At 42.2% G+C, this 19994-nt stretch overlaps 1 protein-coding gene across 4 annotated transcripts in view; it reads left to right on the top strand.

Moving 5' to 3' along the window:
• LOC111863878 overlaps positions 1-19994 on the top strand; it is a 478046-nt gene that overhangs the window by 265285 nt on the left and 192767 nt on the right. The window contains exon 1 of one of the 4 annotated variants that reach the window (XM_023850660.2): positions 11825-11888. The exons of 1 other annotated variant lie outside the window; for it this stretch is intronic. The gene's annotated coding sequence lies outside the window, so the exon portion shown is untranslated. Of the gene's footprint in view, positions 1-11824; positions 11965-19994 lie in introns of those variants that run through there. 2 more of the 4 variants (XM_033751257.1, XM_033751256.1) reach the window with 2 other exon arrangements.

Here is a 19994-nt window from a genome sequence, read left to right as displayed (position 1 = left end):
AGGGGAAACCGAAATCCTTGGAGAAACCCTGCCCCAGCGCCACTTGCTCCACCACAAATCCCACTTGACCAGGCCCGGGATCGACCCCGGGCCGCCGCGGTGGGAAGCCAGCTACTAACTGTTTGAGTTATGGGGCGGCCCTCAACATAATGTAAGTAGACACTAAAATGGCCGTGCTTTAGCTCAGGCGGTTAGTTGCCGGCTTCTCATTGCGGCGGCCCGGGTTCGACCTCGGGTCAGTTCATGTGTGATTTGTGGTCGACAATGTGGCACTGGGACAGGTTTTCTCCGAGTACTTCGGTTTCCTCCTCCCATTTCTCATTCCACCGACTGCTCCACAGTCATCATCATCATCATCTATAATCTGGGGCTGGTCCAATAGGCCAATTATTGGCCCACGTATGAAGTGAACTCAGCCTCACCCCACCCAAACAATCTTGAAAAGATAAACTAACTAAACACTAAATTAGAGCTGTTAAATGCGGACGGACAAATTAAGTTACGTTACACGGTTGTACATAAAGGTAAAATTAAAGTTGTCCATGCACTTAACCGGGGTCTACTTCATTAAGGAGTGGAGGAATACTTCCACACAATCTTAACGTTGGAACGAGGCGGAGAGGACTGGTGAGCTTCACGCTCAGGGCTCTTTACCCCGGGAATGAGTGGCCGGTGCCCTTGTATATAAGGGTGGATGGGCCCCAGAAACGACAGGGGCGAGGTAAGAGAGATAAAAACTATATCGTCACCGGGGATTGAACCCCAATTCTTTGGTCGTGAAACCCATAGCCTAGTCGCTATACGATCTGTAATGGAACCTGCATTAAAACACGAAAGTTACTGTCTTACGGGATGTGACGCCCTTTACTGCAGAAGAAGCTTACCGATGTTTCGGAGGCACCAGCTGCATCTACTTTCAGAGTGGAAGAGAAAGTGAAGCCACGAACAAGTAAGAATCAAGCAATAAGCAAATCGCGTGTGTTTGGTTTACTCTTCGAACCTGAAGAAGGAGGTATTACGTTCTTCCGAAACGTCGGTCAATATCTACCTGACTGTACGATATCACGCCCGAGAAGATAGTACTCGTAGTCAGAGCCGTGAAAACATCAAGCTGAACACGTTTAATATGTGGATGCCTTACGCTGTGTCTCCTAGCAACCAGGTTCCTGCATACAAACCGGACGAATGAACTTTTACAGCTGCTGAGAAAATCTGTTCGCGGAAACGTTTTAATTGGAGTAAACATCACTAATTAACACGCTCATTAGATGCAACCAACCTATTAATTTTCGAGTTAGTGAGGAGTAAAATCCCTTCAAGTTGTTTTTCTTTCTTTTAAATATGTTTAACCCAGCGAATAACCATGAAGTAGGCCAAATTATCGAAACAAACGGCAACATTCAGCATAGACTGAAGTATTTTTTTTTTCATTGGCGGTACAGCCCTCATTTGGGCCTAGGCCTACCTCCATGAAACTCTCCGTTTCACTTCGGTTTACTAGATCTTAGACATACGGTAGGACTCCTTGGGCGGGTGATCAGCTCGTCGCAAAACACAGAAAAACGCACACAAATATCCATGCCCTGAGTGGGATTCGAACCCACGATCCCGGCATCCGAGCGAGCGAAGACAGTGCATGCCTTAGACCGCTCGGCTACCGTGACCGGCATAGACGGAAGTAGAGTTAGGGGATATTTAGCGGCCCCAATTCTTCAAGCAAAGCTGAACTTAAGATATGTTTATTCCTGTGATGACACTGTTGGTATAGTGTCGAATGGGAGGATGGTTAATGAATGGTGAATTGGAAAGGATTTGGAAGGAAATGGTCTCATAGTCTAATCGAGTTACTATCATATTACTTGCTTCATGAAAGGAGAAATTCGTCTGGAAATCCTAGTCAAGACGGCCGGAGTACCGGCCGAGATTCTAAATGACACCCAACTTCAGGAACTTCAGTCAGCATAGCGGGATGGAGTTTGAAGGCGATGACTCTGCAATTTGAAGCAGAAACGCTAAGCACTCGACAGCGTTTAGTACGCTCAAGGTATGCTTATGACATCATCGTCAACATAATCATCATCATCATCATAATATCCATGTGTCTGTGTCCCACCTTAATAACTTTTGAACCTGCATCGATTTTCTTCATGCGCTGTGTCAAAGTCCTGCTTGGGGTTGTGTCGTCATCAGTTACGTCATCATATAGGTGAAGGTAAAAAAGGTAAAGCTATCCCTGTATCAGGCCGTGAAGGCCCATAGGGTTGTGAGACGCTGAGGGTCCCACATTATCTAGACAGTCGGCTCAAAGATGGCGGTAAGGTTGTCAGCCTTACGCGCCGGCCGCGCTCTACTCCCGAGGAAAATTATTTAATTAATTCCTGGTACTCATTTCTGTTAGAGGCTGAGTTGACCCCAGGGCCATAGTACGGTTGGAAGGATTATGTCAATTGAAAAAATTCAATGACCTCATCGGTACTTGAACCCGCGACCTTCCGGCTTGTAGCATAGCCTCTCAACCAACTAAGCTACCGCGTGCCACCTACGTCATCATATAGGTAAAGGTAAAAAAAAAAGGTAAAGTTATCCCTGTGCCCAACTAATTCAGCACCATGACGTGAAAGCGTATAGGGGAGTGGATGTATAGATCCACATTTTCTTGACCTCGACACTAGTTGGAGATGAGTGGTCAGCTTCACGCCTCGGCCGCTTTTCCCCCGGGAAAGATCTCCCGGTACCGATTTTATAGGAGGTTGGGTGGACCCCAGAACCGGTCTGGACGACTTGGACCCTATCGGGACTCGAACTCCAACCTCTCGGTCGTCCAGTCCGTAGCCAGCTGCCATACTGACTTCGCTATCCCGGCTCCCCGTCGTGTAGCGTACTGTGGGAACCAGAATTGCCATAGCGGTGATTTCGTTGCACACTCCTGACTTTTCCCTCCGAGATGTTTTAGACAGACGAAATTAAATTCTTCACATTACAGGGATTTCTTTCTTTGAAAAGGAAACTTTTGTGTACCTGCATAAGATCTATCGCCGAGATCAGAGAAGCCTGATTAGGAATGCTTAGTTAAGCACTTGGCCGTGAAGGCGTATGACGGTGCATTATTAATCTTAGCACTAAATGGATGTGAGTGGTTAAATCGAAGACCTTGTTGCTTCTCCACTACCTTGGGGGGAAATAGCCTCAGTGCCAGTTGGATAAGGTGCTTACTGGGCCCTGAAAATATTCTAGGGTCTTATGTCTAAGTAGCGTAATCCATTTAACATCTCATTTCTATTAAGATCCATTTTAGTAATATCTTCCCATCGACAGTCTTTCAGTCAGTAAAGTGACTAGGCTACTGCGTAGAAGACCGGAGTTCGATTTCAGGCAGAGGCAGGATGTTTCTACTTCCAACTACAATTTCGGAACCAGTTCTGAGACCCATCTTAACCACGTATTCAGTGGTCACTGGGGGGTTAAAGCTGATTTCTCATCTACTTCTAGTGCCGAGGTAAGGGTGCAATAGAGTTTTGCCTCCATGTCCCACTTCTCGCTAAATTCCATGGTGCTTAGACATCGGGGTAACTTCATTCTCACTTCCCCATCTACTTTCCTTAAGTGAAATGAAGGCAACAGGAAGTGAGGACAGTTCCGGTATTGGTATGGATGGCGAAGGCAGTTTGCAGGAGAAAGGGATGGAACCAGAGACTCGGAACATATAGACGCCTGAAGCGTGCGCACCGCCTCTTGTGGCGTAGCGGTGGAGGCGCTCTCAGTTGCCACTGTTGGCTGGAGCTGCGCGGGCGTGGGGACGGCGTCAGGAGACTTTGCAGTTCCAGCTACTGGGGCCCATAGTTCAGTAGCGTAAGTCGCGCCTCTGTTTGCCTTGCTGCTGGCTTCACTGCCAATTGGATTGCTCACGTAATCAGCATGTATGTGCGTATGTATCATGGGAACATGACTCTTGTGCATGAGTACAGAAGTAATTCTGTTAAGTTGAAATATCCTTTACTGTACATCCTCGTATATTTCAGGAATGTTTTGATATAATTCAGTTTAAGAATATGAGCTTATCAATGCGTATATTCTTATGTAACAACTGAGAATGATTTTACCATACACAGGATAACATTTTCGGTCAGTTTGTTTCATGAAAACGTGATAACTTACTTAAGAAGGTAAAGTTGTCCCCCTGCTTAATCAGTTAAGCACTTTTCTTTGTTTCTCCTGGTTTTCTCTCTTTTTCACTCGGTCTCTGTTTGTAAAGGTACACGTTTTGAAGTTATATGTTGATGTATACATTTCATTTTGTTATTTGTTCTATATTGTTTATTTTATAATTTGACGTAATTATACGCATTCATAATTATTCTGTTTATTGCTCCGTTGAATATCCTTTCTGAATTTATCTCTCTTCTTCAGTAAGTTTTCACGAAGTACTTTATGCCTTTCAAGTGAAGAAACGTTCAGGCAGTAGGCATATAGGAATCTGAAGGAGTTGGTATGCTATCTCCTGAAATTTGACGTCGTTAATATTTATACTAGGCGTTCTTCCATCATGAAGAAGGAAGCACAGGGGTCATCCGAAACAGTGGTAACGATCTGCCGGAGTACGTAGCGCCACATCCCAGACAGTATGCTTGTTAAGGAAACTAGGAATATATTTGAGGTTTATTACGGACGTCAGTAGCTGAGGTTATGTGGTGTCGTAGTGTAGGATCATTGGCGAGTAATATATTGGAAACGACTTCGAAATCAGCAGTTTTGTCATTGTTCTAAGGAGTAAAGGTATTTGCCTTGGGTGTGGACCTTGTGGTAGCTGGGTACAGTTCGGAAATTTGAACCAACGATCATTCCAGTACGAATATAAGTTGGTAAGAAGGCAAATTTTTTGCTCTGCTTAACTGATTAAGCACGGTGCCTTGAAGACATATATTGGAGTGGAGGTATAGCTCCACCAGTTCTGACCATGCACTAGATGGAAGTGGGTGGTAGGCTAGACTGCCAGTCTCTTTAGTCCCGCTGAAATAACTCCCACTCCCATTGGATAGGAGAGGCTGGGTGAGATCTAGGGCCGGTGTGGACGTTATGGAAAAGAGAAAATTTCTTGTGGATGCCGAGTTTCGAATCACAATTCCTCGTCTTTCCAGTTCGTAGATCATTGCTATATCAAGCATCGGCTATTGCTGTGAGTTTGGGATCAGCGATATGCAAGGAGATGGCGGTGGGCTAGGCTGAGAAGTTTCAAGAAGAGGGAATAAGAAAAGTCAGGAAAGCCGATTTTGTGTCCGGGATTCGAACTGGATGCATCTCAAATGTGGCTCGTGCTGTTGTAACCAGCTTGGTATTTGCAATTCTGTTGTGGGCGTGTCGAAGACAAGCTTAGAAGCAGTTGTTCTCTGAGTGATTCGAGAAATGTAAGAAGGTGGTTTATACATAATTCACGATTAGAAGAAAGTCTGTGGGACCCAAATATTATGCAACAAGGTTCTAGTTGCCCGAAACGGAAGTGACGGCTTGTCCCGACTTCTTCCTCCTTGTATATCCCTGTAGGTATTGGAATTTAAAATGCATTAAACACTGGATGAGGCGCGAGGTGAAAGCCGTCATGGTTTATTTATAACCATATTTGTTTTTCAGTTTCATAGGCCAGGGAACACTTGTCAGTCCTAGATGCTGATGGAAGAAACCTTCATGTGATAAGCTTAAAACATTTCGACATTTATAAAAATTGCTGTATCTGACAGCGTGAGGAATCTGTTGGCTTTTTGTCTAAGTACTATATAGTCAAAGGACTTTAGAAGGGAATACTTTCCTTGTATTTGAAGTTATGAGGGAATGTTTATTTTTTATATTTACCCATGAAAGTATAGTAGCCCCGAGAATCTAAAATGGCGGGTTGGAAATGTGGAATTTAAATTGGTTCTCTTGGGGTTAAAATTGTTTTTGGAGGAATAGGAAGTGAGACTGGGTTGGATTGAATTGGTTCAGGGGAAAAGAGGTTTATTGTCGAGCTTTTATGAATAAGTTGATGAACACTCTTGTTGCATGAGAAGAGAGGTGTATTTTTTTCGTGTGCCGCGTAACCCGACATGGGGGGGGGGTGATTATGATGATATACTTTTTTAATAACAACGTACTAACAGTAGTAGCCAGAATTAAATTAATACAAGTCAGATTTAAATTTTTTCGAACCCTTATAATGCAAATTGGTAACTATATATACCACCTGCTCTAACATTCAAGCATTTTGCCTATACAGAATATTTATGTGTTTCATGCTATTCACATTATTAAATGGTTGGTGGTTGTCACGGAGACGGAGTTTGGTAGTGATATTTTACGATGCTGAAGTATGTAGTCTATATGACATCAAATGGTTGGATGATTGATGAATGACGAATTAGGAAGGATTGGGAAGGAAGTGTCATAGCCCAAAGAGTTACTATCCTTTCCAGCTTGCTTTAAAATGTTAATTCCTGTTATACTGCATGTTTCAAGTAGGAAGTTTTGCACACTTCATGTACAGTCTGCATAAAAATATGTTGAATGGCCGAGTGAATTCAGAAGTTCTGAACAAGCTGAAACTTTGGTTCCTGGAAAATTAATTTTTTGGAATTAATCCCTATTACTGTGTTTTCACCTGAGATGGCTATGTCAATTAGCTTAAACGTGTTTGTACTTGATCTGTTTAAAAACACGATTCTTAGTTTCGGTGACTGTAACGCTCTCTGTTAAACAAACTCCGTGGTTTTAGTCTGCAAGCGAACTATACCGACGGAGCGACGCAGCTTTTCGACGAAGTTAGTACCAACTTTAGCGGATAGAGGGAGTCGCGTGGTCAACGCAATGAATCCCCACGGCCGTTAATTTCGGTTTTCTAGACCGGACGCTCTCTGTTAGCCTGCAATAAATATCCCTCGGAAATATCATTTCACCTTCGACATGGCTGTCGTGCACAAAACGTAGTAAACCACCGCCCACGATCAGATAAATAGAACAGAAATGGTATGTAGCAAATGAAATACCTTGACTGCCTCCTAAAGCCCAAAGGGCAAAGTGGTCGAATATTCTACACTAGAGACAAAGGACATATACAGGCAACTGGAAATGATATTGGTAATTGTGTATATTCAAGCCTCATATTAAACGCAGGACATTCCTGTGGTACCTTAACAGATACAACGGACATTATGAGAATACATAAGAAAGAAAAACACTTAAACACACTGGAAAAATACCACATATATATATATATATATATGAAGTAAGTACAAACCACTTGCACAAGAATGACACAAACATTGATACACATAAGCCAATATTCAGAACACTGCAGGAAATGAATACCAGTTAACAATACACACACCCTAACCCCCCATATAGAAACAACCACTACACGAATCATTCAGAATAGCCACACGCAGCACCAAAGGAACACCAAGACACCAACAAAATGTAACTAATATTACGACTATAGTGATAGAGCAACAGTATATAACATAATATTCACTTCACCAACAAAACAGTAATGCAACCCATTATTATATATATAAGAGATTCCCCAGAGCCACAACACTTGCGTACAACAATTTAATCATGGCATGGTCTCTTGCCGAGGCCAAGAAAATGTGGATCTATACATCCAATCCCCTATACGCCTTCATGGCATGATAGTTTAAAAACAACTTTAAAATATTTATAAGCATTTTACACCTTTAAGATGCAAAGTGTAGCAGCGTGCAGCAGCAGTTTCCCCTACAACTTGTACACGTGATGATGGCAGCCAGTTGGGCCGAAATGTTTAGTGTTCGAACAATGGGAAGAGAGACGAATGCTTTTGAGATGTGAATTTTTATACAGCGACAAAGTTGCACAGGGACGGCGAGAAGTGAGAGAGCTAATTTAGAATAAACAGTGCAACAGGATGCTGTAGTATAATATGTCGTGAGAGTACGATGTAATGGAGTGGTGAGGACTCAGGGGGCAACATATTCGTGCACAGTTCTATAAGAATATCCTGGTTAGTTCATAAATTACTATCAGTGGACAAACGTAAAGGTTATAATGGGAAATCCACATTGCTTTTATTTTGTCCTCTGTGTTTGGCAGTTACTAGGCGATCATATGTGATCTAATGCATAAAGCGATCTATTTGGTGTTTACAAGTATCCCTTGTCAGACAGATATGTGATGTCACACCCTTCCGCTTATTTATTCACAAGTACAGATAATTAATTGTTTAATTTGGCATCAGTTAAGAGGCTAATTTTGCATGTTATTTGGAAATATAGGATGATTGATGATTTGGAAGAACGCGGTAGTGACATATTCGACGTAATATCTCGCTATTAGTCTGGTGGGGCTCAGCAAAGACCCGAGGGACCTGACTCGGTTTGGCGGATATCCCTGCCAAGATACGAAAAGCCACATTTACAGTCCTACTGGAATAAACGCTCTTCTTTTGGTGGAAGCGAATATATATTTCTATATTTACTCATAAGATTTTCATAAAAATACAGATTTCTTATGTTGGTGCAGTATGGTGTCATGTTGTATATATCAGTAGACGTACATAAACGTTTTCGTCATACAGTATGTATTCTTATTCAGTTTTTCTTTTCCGTAATAGGCGCCATGTTTCTTCGCCCTTGTGCCATATTCAGGCCGTCAGATACCTAAACAAGCGGGGAAGCACAATAGATTATTGAAGGTCGCAGTGCAAGGGCCGAAGGGCCCACCCCTTATGCATTCATTCATACTTGAACAGATGCCTAAACCTTATATTAAGATACATAAAAAAGGTAAAGCTCTCCCTGTAACAGGTCACATTAAATATTAAGTTACAAAAGTGAAGAGAAAGGAGAAGTAGGAAAAGGTTTGAGGATGATATTAAAATGTAGGTTTATGTAAAACAAATGGGTCGTCGAAACATGAAGTCGTTACATAGGTAGGTGTCGAATGCCGGTCTTGTAATGTCTATCTATCTATCTATATATGTACATGTACGTCTGTCTGTCTGTCCATCCGTCCGTCCGTCCGCCCACCCGGCCATCCATCCATCCAACGAACTAACTAACTACATGGAGTGTGGCATTGGTGGCTTGTTGGTAAAGCACGGGAGTAGTGAGAAGTTCCGAGATTCGGGACAAAAGACAGTTTTGGGCACTGGAGCTGGTGTGTACTGCTATGGCACGAGGCGGAAACTTAGTTTCAGCCTTGGGCAGTACACTGCTGTATTCCAGGCAGAAGTATATACCATTAAGGCATGTATTAAGGAGAATCTAGATAGGAACTATAGAAATAGGAACATCTACATTCTATCTGACAGCCAAGCTGCACTTAAAGCGCTTGACAAACACCAGATCAACTCAAAATTGGTCTGCGATTGCCACCAAACCCTCATGGAACTGGACAAACATAACAAGGTACAACTGATATGGGTGCCGGGGCATGAGGGTATTGGAAATGAAACAGCAGACCAATTAGCTAAGATTGGAGCTGAAAATCCGTTCCTAGGACCTGAACCAGGCTGTGGCGTCTCTATAGGAGTTGTCAGACAGGCAATCAGGGACTGGACAAATATGAAACACAAGAAATAATTGGGATCCTTGACTGGACTTAGACAAGCAAAGGGACTCATATGACAACCCTCAGCTAAAAGAGCGAAGGAACTGTTGAAGTTAAACAGGAACCAGCTACGATGGGTGGCGGGACTGCTTACAGGACACTGTCACCTTAAAGGACACCTCTTCAAACCTGGACTAAGTGATAGTCCAACTTGTGAGAGGCGTCAAGAAGAAAATGAAACAGCCACACATATCCTGTGTGAGCCCTTAGCTTATTTAAGATTAAATCACTTGGGTCAATACTTTATGGAACCAAGTGACTATTTCGACGCTCCCACGTACAAAATTCTACGCTTCATTCGAAGCGCAGGATTGCTGAGGGGATAATCAAAAGGGGAAGCACAATAGACCACTGTAGTTCGCGGTGCAAGGACCGAGAAGGCCTACCCCTCATACATTCATTCATTCAAATACATGGAGCTGAGTTCTTGTGGAGAAGCCGCCATTCGTTAAGCTACTTGAAGAATTTCCGAACATTTTAATAAATCCGAAGGTTCATTGCCGTGTACAGAAGAATCCTTTACCTGTCTCAATCCTGAGCCAGATGAATTCAGTCCATACTGTCCCATGTATTTCTATAAAATTCACTTTATATTAAGTCCCACCTACTTTAGGTTTCATAGTGGCGTCTATTCTTCTGGCTCTCCCACGGAAATCCTCTATGCATGCCTCTTCTCCCCCACACGTACTACATGCCCTGCCCACCTCACTCTCCTTGACTTGATAATTCTAATTACAGTCGCCTGACGGTTTGGTGCCACCCCTGTCTAATCCGACCCCTTATAATGCCACTAAATATAAGTTATATGTTGCCATTTCTCTTGTAACTGTTACCAGTAAACCTGGCCAATATTGACTCCTTAATTTCCATGAACCAGATAATTTCTTTTTTGTGGTAATAAATGTTTGTGTTATGTAACCACGAATCGTTATTAGGTGAACATTATGGAATGTTCGAAGACTAGCTCATAACATGGACATGTCCAATCAGGAAATCAACTCGGAGTTCAGTCAGCCGGTGGGAGTACCCAGTTAGTCGAGGAAGGAGGATATTTGGAGCCGTAAGCCTCAAACCCAGTTTGCAACCTGCCCTCATACTTGCGCAGAGGTGCAAGCGCTTTGATATGCATTTATGGTTTACGTAACTGGCGGTGTCAGTGGCTCAGTCGATATAGAGCCGAATGCTAGGGTGATGGGTGAACGCTGAATTGGTAAGAATGTGAAAGGGCGAAGTCGAGGCTTAATTCAAGGCACTGTCCCTGCATTTCCCTGTAGGGGGAAACCCACCAGAACTTCACATCGAATACACGACTTCGGGACCGAGAATCTAATCCAGGACCTCGTGAAGACGAAATCGCTACATTCACCAATCTGATGTAAAACTGTGAGGTACTTATTTCTTACATAAAGTAAGCAAACACTAAATCGGAGACGTTAAATGCGGGTGGACAAATTAAGTTGCACAGTTGTAGATACAGGTAAAAGTAAAGTTGTCCATGTGCTTAACCGGAGTCTACTTCATGAAGACGAATGGAGGAGTGGAGGAATACTTCCACACATTCTTAACGTTGGAACGAGGCGGAGAGGGCTGGTGAGCTTCACGTCCCGGGTTCTTTACCCCGTGGAATGAGCGCCCGTGATCGTTGTGTATGAAGCTGGGTGGTCCCCAGAACCGAAAAGAGAAAATAAGCAAGTGAAAACTAGATCTTCACCAGATTGAACCCCAATTCTCCGGTCGTCCAGCCCATTGTTTAGTCGCCGTACCAGTTCTAATAGAAACTGAGTTAAAACACCAAAGGTTCCAGTTCTGAGATCCACGTTAGCCACGTATTCAGTGGTCACTGGGGGCTTGTTCTCCTTCGGGGCAAAGAATCGGGGGGGGGGGGTTAAAGCTGATTTATCATCTACTTCTAGTGCCGAGGTAAGGGTGCAATAGAGTTTTGCCTCCATGTCCCACTTCTCGCTAAATTCCATGGTGCTTAGACATCGGGGTAACTTCATTCTCACTTCCCCAGCTACTTTCGTTAAGTGAAATGAAGGCAACAGGAAGTGAGGACAGTTCCGGTATTGGTATGGATGGCGAAGGCAGTTTGCAGGAGAAAGGGATGGAACCAGAGACTCGGAACATATAGACGCCTGAAGCGTGCGCACCGCCTCTTGTGGCGTAGCGGTGGAGGCGCTCTCAGTTGCCACTGTAGGCTGGAGCTGCGCGGGCGTGGGGACGGCGTCAGGAGACTTTGCAGTTCCAGCTACTGGGGCCCATAGTTCAGTAGCGTAAGTCGCGCCTCTGTTTGCCTTGCTGCTGGCTTCACTGCCAATTGGATTGCTCACGTAATCAGCATGTATGTGCGTATGTATCATGGGAACATGACTCTTGTGCATGAGTACAGAAGTAATTCTGTTAAGTTGAAATATCCTTTACTGTACATCCTCGTATATTTCAGGAATGTTTTGATATAATTCAGTTTAAGAATATGAGCTTATCAATGCGTATATTCTTATGTAACAGCTGAGAATGATTTTACCATATACAGGATAACATTTTCGGTCAGTTTGTTTCATGAAAACGTGATAACTTACTTAAGAAGGTAAAGTTGTCCCCCTGCTTAATCAGTTAAGCACTTTTCTTTGTTTCTCCTGGTTTTCCTTCTTTTTCACTCGGTCCCTGTTCGGAAAGGTACAAGTTTTGAAGTTATATGTTGATGTATACATTTCATTTTGTTATTTGTTCTATATTGTTTATTTTATAATATGACGTAATTATACGCATTCATAATTATTCTGTTTATTGCTGCGTTGATTTTCCTTTCTGAATTTATCTCTCTTCGTCAGTAAGTTTTCACGAAGTACTTTATACCTTTCAACTGAAGAAACGTTCAGGCAGTAGGCATATAGGAATCTGAAGGAGTTGGTGTGCTATCTCCTGAAATTTGACGTCGTTAATATTTATACTAGGCGTTCTTCCATCATGAAGAAGGAAGCACAGGGGTCATTTGAAACAGTGGTAGCCATCTACCGGGCTACGTGGCGTCACATCTCAGACAGTATGCTTGTTAAGGAAACTAGGAATATATTTGAGGTTTATTACGGACGTCAGTAGCTCAGGTTATACATAGTGTCATATGTTAGGATCATTTGCGAGTAATTAATTGGAAACGACACGGAAACTCGCTGTTACAGAAGCGTTCTATATAGTAGCCAGGTATTTGTTTTGGGGGTGGACTGAACAATATTACGAGAAACCTCACTGTGGTAGGCCGCTGCATCCGAATAAGTATCAGGACTGCCACTCGTTCGAACAGCAAGTTTCGGGGGTTCCCCTTTTGTTGTGTTCACATGCATTAGGGGGAAGTGCCATATTGCAGAAGATCGGAAGTCTTTTGTAATTTGTATCATTTAGAAGTCGTGGAATAGCTCAGGTGGTTAAGCACTGTCCTCTCAGCTTGGAGTCTTTGGTTCAATGCCAGGTGATTTCATGTGAGATTCGAGGCTGAGGAACTGAGACTTGAAGAGTTTTCCTCCGAGTTACTTCTGTTTCCTCGCGGTAATCTTCATTTCACCATTGCTCCCAGCTCAGGTGTCACCGCCCCCTGAGGTGTGCTAGAACCCCTGTTTTCACGTCATCGCTCTTTACGCTGCGGGCTTCGTATCTGAGCAGGCTCTTGCCTGGGAACACAGTAAGTTCGTTTAGTGTAATATTAGTAGCTATATGGATTGAACAAGAAGTTCTAGGAAGAGCTAATCGTCTGATTTCCTTTAATACGACCCGGACTCAATATAAGACGATATCCCCAACAATTCTGCGGCGCCGCTTGAACGTTACTTACCAAATTTAGGCGGATACATTTTACCAAGCTGTTGCTTAGCAACAGTAGGAGAGGTATACATAGAAACACACAGACCAAAGGGAGGTATTTATGAAGGACACTGCTGAGAAATGTTCAGGTGCAACCATATACGTGCCAGATTTCATGAAGACTGATTCGGATATTTAATAGTTAACGGTGGGGAATTCACAGACAAGGTAATCGCATAAGCCTAATTAATTTTTTGAATTAGGAAAGTGGACAAAAATCAGTTGTATTTCCCAGTCAGATACACGAGCTTTGACTCTGAATGAAGACTGAATAATGAGTGTTTGTAACAGGTTTATGATTACTCAGTAATGATAAGATGGAATTCAGTGCATCGACGTGTTGGACCTTACGAATTTGGAAAGATAAAATATAAGGTCAGTATCCCCTGAACTTTGCTTAGAATATCTTCGAAGGTGCGCCATAGTTTGAGTATACAACCTCACGGAAGAAAAGTCTCCGATATGAGGGTTTTGGTTCCCATTATATGTTGAGAGTAAAAACAAATTATTTTTACAGACACACAATGCACTGTACTCCTGTACACTTAAGGTTTACAATTGTGAATTCAGCATATTCTCCAGTGAAATGTGTGAATCACTCTTCTGCTCCATCTTGTTCTCCCGCTTCTTAATCTTTATCTTTCCACTTTCCTTTCACCCCCATCTCTCTCTCCTCCCATCTGATTCTAAGTCTACTAAGTAAACATTTTCTTTTGTAATTCAAAATAACCTGACTGAAGAGCTTTTGTGCCAGCTGTATGCAACGTCGTTCACGATTCTTTTTTCATATTCTTTTATTGGACACTACACGTTTCGGCCTAACTGGCCATCTTCAGGTGTACAGGTTGTTGTGGTGAAGGATTCTGCTGCTCACTGCAATGCGGTTTTCTTTCCTCCTGTTTTAGTTGCCTCTGGCTATTTTGGTTACGTCGGTTTACTGTCATATATATATATATATATATATATATATGTGGGAACGCTCCGTGTATTCGTCGTAACCATGGAGATTCGATACAGTATCGCTATTGTTACTTCCTGTGCAACGGTCTGTTCTAGCGTTTCCATAGCGGTCACGCTTCTAAATTCCAAATTCCAACTCTGTTTTTCAAAAGAAGCATGTTTTTACCTGTCACAGGAGTGACATCTATATAATAGGTATATAAAAACACGCGCGCATTCGAATGCAACGTTGTATCAAAATTTCGAAGCAATTGGTGAAGAACTTTCGGAGATTTAAGATCCTGAACAAACGAACATTTACATTTTTATTTATATAGATATACCTTATTTACCTAATCCTTAATGATTCCAGCCGCACTATGGCCCTGGAGTCGACTCAGCCTCTAACAGAAATGAGTACCAGAAATCTTCCTGGGGGTGAAGGGCGGCCGGCGCATAAAGCTAACCTTACCGCCATCTGTGAACCGACTGTCTATAGAGAAAATGTGGGAGCCTCGATGTCTCACAACCCGATGTACCTTCACGGCCCATTACAGGGATAGCTTTACCTTACCATTTTACATATATACCTTAAAAAGCTCTAACATAATGCATCACATATTACACAAAAGGAACAACGTGCAACCCAAGGACACCCAATAAAACTGATGGTAACTGACATAACCAAAATAACCAGAGGAAACTACAATAGGAGGAAAGAAAACCGCATTGCAGTGAGCAGCACTATCCTTAACCTAACAACCTGTACACCTGCAGATGGCAAGTTAGGCCGAAACATGTGGTATCGATGAAGGAAAAACGAGTGAATAGTAACCGAAGTTTCACATAGACGGCACAAAAGCTCATAAGTCACATCCACACAATGCGATAGGATGCTGCAATATACCGTCAGGATAACCCGTTTTATATTTCTTGTGTGCTTCTTCTTTCGACAATATCATCCTCCTTGGATTTGAGGTTTTCACACCATTGAGTATTTAACTCTGTTTATTTCCCGGATCCTCTCATGTATCGAACCATTCATCGGCACATTTGGGAAAGTCGGCGAATATTGTCAGTCTCATAGTTTCGTCCACCATCGTGTTATATGGTGCTGCATTCTGTCGGTTTTAAGTGAAAGTTTTTAGAAGGGGATGTAGAGTAACCGTTAGAAATTTCTTAGGACAGAGGTTTCGGAAGCATGATTTTCTATACTAAAGGTACCCATTAAATGAGAGCTAGATTCCTGACATATATTTTTAGTTAAATTATACTAGTAATTGGATATCTACATTCAAGTATTTCGTGTAAACAGTTTCCTGTAGACAGGGCGCCATATTGTTTGTGAAGTAGGTTCTAAATATCGTCTACTAGGGGCCTCTCAGTATCGTATACTGGATGATACTGAGAACAAATACAATTTATAATGAGCTTTGAAAAATATTCTTATTTGTTTTGTGGTGTCAATGCTTAATGATCGTTATTGTCACACGAGGATTGTGAAGATCATTGAGGTGGCTCGAGCCAGTAGTGTTGCAATTGTGTCTCTTTCATCTCATTGGACACACAAAGTGCAGCGTCTGGATATGTATTTTATGGGTCTATTTTAGACGTATTTTGGCCACTAGATTGAGAACTGGTTCAGACTTAATGGAAATAGAATCGTGACGGTCCGTCAAATAGGAAACTGTTAGGGTACGCATATTTACAGTCTGCTACAGTACAGAATACAGCAAATAGCTTTTGGAAAAACAGGACTACTTTCATGCAAAAGGGATATCTGCAATGATTACGAATTCATCTACGAAGATGTTCAGCTGCTACACCTCGACAAGGATCAGCAGGGCTTCCACCCAAGTATAAGCTTACGGAGAACACTGCTACTAGAGTGATCTATATGACTTTCTTTCAAATTGTAGCTTTCAGTCTGGTTAAACTTGCTGTTACGTTTACAGTTTTTCAATTCAGAGCAATTTTAGTTTTCTTGCCTTATGAAGTTCCACTTATTTTCTTTTTATGCATTCTCACCTCTTTGTTTTAGTTTCCACATTAGTACGATGAATAGTGTATCAAAATGCCTGAAAATTTTGTTTTGTAACTTGTGAAGTTAAGTACATTACTTTTGGGGTATTTTTTGCAGTGGACGATATTGGGATACTAGGTTCCTACTATCGCCAAGGTGTTCGTTTTTTGTAAACTGGGAAGGAAGAAAGTCCTCGAATTAAAGTGCGCAAATTGTCTTAAATAAGTGCATGCAACTTTCACAAATGTACACAGTTATTTTCTTCATTAATCAATCATCCTCGTAATGAATTAACTTAAAAAAAATTTGGACGATATTAGGAGACCTTCCCCTACTCTTTTCCCACAGGAAATATCATATTTAGGATTTGAGGTTCTCACAGCGGTGGTTCTGAAGTGTTCTGCCTTCCGGAATGTACAACAAGCAAGCAGTGCTCGGCCTGCTACCTGCTTCATGTTCGTTTGTGCCCTTAGACCTGACAGTTCTCAACAGATTTACAGTGGATCTGGTCGAGTTGCTTGTCCGTGCTCCTAGACCTGACAGTTCTCAACAGAATGTGCAGTGGATCTGGTCGAGTCCACTGAGTTAAGGATTGTAGGGTGTATATGGACTAAGAAAGGACTTGGTTATTGTGCGCCACCTTCCCAGGGTAGCTGCAACCACTATCCCTACTTTTCGTATAATTATCTTCAATTGCCCTCAGGCACAAACCAGAGGCCTGATCTAAGATTGCATTTTTTACTAATTATGAGACTCCTCAATTTGCCGTTTGCCCCTTATTCCCGTTTCTGCCTCCCTTACGTCCAGATATTCCAGTCCGCATACTTTACTCCGACATCCTCGGTCTCTCTGCCTTTTAGACCTTGTGTTATTACCATAAACGGATCGATATGGTATCGAACCCCTCTCTATGACGTAGAAAATAATATTACGTCAATTCCAACGTGACGTATTCGCCTCGTGGATCAATGTGCATGTCGTTTTGATGGCCATGGTATCGGCCGTTCATGGGCATTGAAGAAGCATCATGATGGTCACACTGCTACTTCAATGTGTTCAAAATTAGCGAGCAGACTTGACGTTTCGGCACATTTGGCTTCAGCAGAGAAATTCAAATATACGGTGATGTCTTGTCATGGGAATGCAATGCAGTCCCATAACATAAAGAGAGAGAGAGAGACGATAAAACCTTGGAAAGTGTGGCTAAATTAAACTACAGGGTGATTCATACAGAACCGGCCCGATGAAATGAGGTGTAATATAAAATATACCATACAGATATTAAAGTAATTTACACATATCTTATCTTGGATTGTGTGCCGTGATCAGGGCAGGTGTTGAAAGTGTCCGCCGTTTTCAAGTAGGCATTAGAAACACTCGCTGTTCAACAGTGTACTCCATGACTGTCGCCTGCGCACTGCAGACACGTTTCGGCATTGTCCTTGACCTTGCAGCATAAGGGCTTCCACTAAGCCGGATTATGCGCGCACCATTCGACTCAGCACGGCCCACGGATTATTATGTCGTAATTGTGAGCGGTTATATGCATCACCTGCGGAATTATTAGCAAATTCATCGGGCCGGTTCTATACGATTCACCCTGTATTTGGGAGTGACGCTTAACAAGTGGCGATTACATTCATGGGACAACAAGAGCGGAACAATTCCTACAATGTTTGATGCCATTAATTCAGAATATTTTGCCGCCCCGGAAGCTATTTGGAAGCATAGATATTAAAATATCATCATCGGCAAAGAGCCCTTCATGAGCCCGGCCTTCCATAGAAGATTCTGCATTATTTGTCTTGAAATAGACCATCCAGTGTTCACTTCTTTTGATTTCGCTTTCAACCTCCAACCTGCAGGACCAGGTCCCTGTATTTATTTCCCCCAGTGACAGGGTGGCGCAGTTATACCCCCAGACACCTGGTTCCTTTTTAGTCGACTTCTACGACTCGTAGGGCCACGATGGAGGTATTCTAACCCGCCTCCACACGAGGAATATTACAATAAAGAGAACTACACGTTTGCCTTTTGTTTTGTGTGGGTGTGGAACTTGGTCTCTCATATCAAATGAAGAACACAGACTGATAAAGTTTGAGAACAGGGTGTTGAGAGGGATATTTTGAATTAAGAGAGAGGAAATATCAGGAGGGTGGAAAAAATTGCGTTATGAGGAGCTTCATAATTTATACTCCTCGAGGGTTATTACCTGATTTCACTGGCGATCCCTTGCGCCGAAATCTGCACTACAAATATAGGCACGTTTTTTTTGCCGTTCGTTTTTTGTTACTTATATTATCCGTCCAATTTATTGGTGGATAATCCTTTCCCTTCTTTCTCTGATATTTATTTTCCATGTATTTTCGTCCTATAAATATTTCCTTGTATGTTAGGGGTAGACCATAAAAACCGGCCCCCGCACTGCGGCCATCAATGATCTGTTGTGCTTATAATTACTTCCTCCCTCTTTCCGTATCTTTAAAGTTGGAACAGCTCACTGGCTCTCTCTTTTCCGTACTTTCATCTCTTTCCGTCTCTTCCCCATTCCGTTTATATATTGTCATATGTATGATTGACTTGTATACGGGGTTTGGATTGGTGAATCAATTTATTAGATTTATTTGAAAGTGTGTAAATCAACAATAGCACTGTATTTAAGTGTAATTAAGAGAACTTGTAACCGAAGTGCCAGTAAGTTCAATCATGCGAACTAGTACCCGTTATTTTCGTCACGCGTACCACCCAACATGTTACAATATGTTATATCGTAGATGTTCGCATGCTATGTTCAGTTTCTGTCAAAGCGATTTTGACGGAGCCTCAGTCGATTGTAATAGGCGTTAGAAACGTGGATTTCCTGTTTATGATCCCTCTCGGTAAATGGCTGACTCTTACCTTTGTATGTCTCCTTATTCTATCTCGGCAGCTTTGCATCTAGTGCGGAGAGAAGTCATTCTCCATTCCCATGATATTGTTACTGGAGTAACGGAAAACTTTACCTTATTTGGAACATTTACGTTACTTGTTTCACTCAAAGCGAGAAATGTGAACAGCGCACGTAAGGTATACAATTATTAATAATTCGTAAAGAGGAAAGGGTAAAAAAGAAATAGCTGGCTGGCCACTGACGCAGTCAACAAATATCTTGTTTAACTTATGAACTTCCCCTGCGACTCCCATAACCTGCATAACGTAAATACTAGTCTAGCCCGTCCTCCTGCCTACTCAAAATAAAAGTACGTATACTTTACGGAGTCGAAATGACAGATACTTTTCCAAGTTTCTACAATCAAGTCTACATTTTCAACAATAAAATTTGTCTCAGACATTTTTAAAGTCACTTCACGCCTCGAATAGGCAACTTAACGAAGAGAAAGCCTGTAGTAATCGTCAATTGTGACAATTCTGATGCCCAGCTTTCGTTTATACTAGCAACTTTCTGGTGATGCAAGTATGTACATCTATCTATCTATCTATCTATCTATCTATCTATCTATCTATCTATCTATCTATCTATCTATCTATCTATCTATCTATCTATCTATCTATCTATCTATCT

This window comes from Cryptotermes secundus, unplaced genomic scaffold (genome assembly GCF_002891405.2).
Source record: "Cryptotermes secundus unplaced genomic scaffold, Csec_1.0 scaffold171, whole genome shotgun sequence".
In the NCBI taxonomy this organism is placed as follows: domain Eukaryota; kingdom Metazoa; phylum Arthropoda; class Insecta; order Blattodea; family Kalotermitidae; genus Cryptotermes; species Cryptotermes secundus.
The sequence above is the reverse complement of the archived record's forward strand: the minus strand, read 5'-3'. Positions and strand labels throughout refer to the sequence as shown.